This window comes from Capra hircus, chromosome 19 (genome assembly GCF_001704415.2).
Source record: "Capra hircus breed San Clemente chromosome 19, ASM170441v1, whole genome shotgun sequence".
Lineage (NCBI taxonomy): Eukaryota > Metazoa > Chordata > Mammalia > Artiodactyla > Bovidae > Capra > Capra hircus.
In genome coordinates, this window is record NC_030826.1 from 40,271,082 (window position 1) to 40,273,645 (window position 2,564).

Sequence of the window (2,564 nt, forward strand, 5' to 3'; positions counted from 1 at the left end):
AATGTCAGCAGCTTAAGGAATGAGGAGTCAAGGACTGAGTTCACTTGGAGTCTTTTTAGTTAGCAAGTGCATTAATGATCAGGAGAGAACTTTTGGTTTCTGAAGGGAAATATTTGATTTTTTTTCTTTCCAAGGGTTTATATGCCTTTCTCCCACTTCCCCGCCCCCCCCCCCCGATTCATTTTGTAAGCAAATGCATACACACCAGAAAGGGATTTCACCTTTGATTTGCAACTTGTTTTCTTCACTTAGCAATGTCCTAAATATCTTTTCAAGTCAAATAATCTGCATGATCTTTTTCTTTTTTTTTTAATCTTTTGGTCGTGTGCCAACTGGGATCTTAGTTCCTTGACCAGGGATTGAACGAACCTACGCCTCCTGCACTGGAACGGGGTTTTCTTTAATTGCCCTGGGTCTTTGCTGCTGTGCTGGCTTTCTCTGATTGCAGTGAGTGGGGGATATTCTTCATTGCGGTGCATGGGCTTCTCATTCCAGTGGCTTCTGCTATTGCAGAGCATGAGCTCTAGGTACTCAGGCTTCAGTGGCTGCAGCACATGGACTCAGTAGTTGCTGCATGCGGGCCTTGGAGCACAAGGGCTTCTTCAGTAGTTGCAGTGTGTGGGCTCGGTAGTTAAGAATTCGAGGGCTCTAGAGCTCAGGCTCAGTAGTTCTGGCACATGGGCTTTGTTGCTCCACGGCATGTGGAATCTTCCCAGACCAGGGATGGAACCCAAATCCCCTGCACTGGCAGGCGGATTCTTATCCACTGTGCCACCAGGCAAGTCCTGAGTCTTAACCACTGGACTTGCTGGGAGGTCCCTGCATGATGGTTCTTAGCGAGCACTCGGTATTCCTCATTGTACCATAACTTGTTTCACCAGAGGTCTCTTGTTGACATTTAGGTTACTTTCAGTTTATTATTATAGAAACTTTAATAGGCAGCTTTGTATGTAACTTTTTTGTGTGATATTATAGATTTACATGTAGTTGTGAAAAATAAAGAGCGATTGCACACTTTGCCTCCGTGTATGTATGCGCTCAGTGGTGTCTGCCTCTTTGCTGTCCCACAGACTGTAGCCTGTCAGGCTCCTCTGTCCATGGAATTTTCTAGACAAGAATACTGGTATGGGTTGCCATTTCCTACTCCAGGGGATCTTCCCGACTCAGGGATTGAACACTTTGCCTACTTTCCCCCATGGAAGCATTTTGTAAAATTATGTTGTAACCAAGACATTGATATTTCTTGTGTTACTTGAACTCTCCTTTGTATTTACATCGATTTCTGCACGTCCCTTTCTAAATTTCTTAAGGTGAGAACTGCTGGGACAAAGAGCTTGACCTTTTTGTCCAGGTTCTGATAAAAGGGCTCATTTTCCATTCTTTGGACAACGCCACTCTTGGGGATATGTTTAGGATGGCTAGCCCTTTGTGACTCAAGACTTTCCTTCTAATAATTATGGCTGTACTGGGTCTTCATTGCTACTCTTGGGTTTTCTCTAGTTGAGGCAAGTAGGAGCTGCTCATTGCAGTGGCTTCTCTTGGGGAGCACAAGCTCTAAGTGGGTGGGCTTCATAGTTGTGGTGCTGGAGCTTAAGTTGCTCCGTGGCATGTGGGATCTTCCTGGGCCAGGTCCCCTGCACTGGCAGCTAAGTTTTTAACCACTGGACCACCAGGGAAGTCCCTTCAGTTTTGTCTTTGATACTTAATAGTCTATGTGAAGAATTTCCCTGTTGGTCCAGTGGGTGACTCTCAGTTCCCAATGCAGGAAGCAGGGGTTTGATCCCTGGTTAGGAAACTAGGATCCTGCATAATGTGTGCAATGTGGGTGGGGGAGGGGAAAAAAGACCTGAGTTTGACTTTCCTGTAAGATGAGAAGGGGTTGGGCCTTTCTAGCATTTTTTCCCCCCTTCAATGATTAGCCAATTGCCCCAATTTACTGATATCATCAAGCAGTCGACTGGATTATCAAAATATTATTAAAGTAGGGAATAGAAATTTATATTTAAAGCTATTTATTGATGGAGGGTCAACACCATTTGAGTGTGAAAGAGATGAATTTAGCACCCATGTTTAAAGCTCAGGGAAAAATCTGCTTGGCCGTTAGTCATGGTGCCTTTCTCTTAGAACTATCACTGTGGCCAGGAGTTATGAGGGACATCAGAAAATGATGAGACTAGTTCTCAAAGCTATTTTATAGTGAATAGTGAAGAGGATATATTTCAGACTAAGGTAAAGAATGTAGTGCAGGGTGAAAAAAGGGCAACAATCAAGGGTTGCAATGTTTACAACGTTTTATTAAAGTATAAAATAGTTGGAATTAAGCTAAATAGAAAAACATAGTAAATATTTACAAAAACATTGATAACATCACTCAAGTCACACACATGTAATGAATGCAGGAAGGTCTTGAAAAGTTTATAAATTGAAAATTATGGAGATTTCCCAAAATGGATATAAAAGCTCACTGCTGAGTATAGCATCAATATTCTTTGAGAATATTGTTCCTGACTCCTTTGCAATCTGAGGGGACAAGTCAAGTGCTGAGATAATCACAACTTAGGATC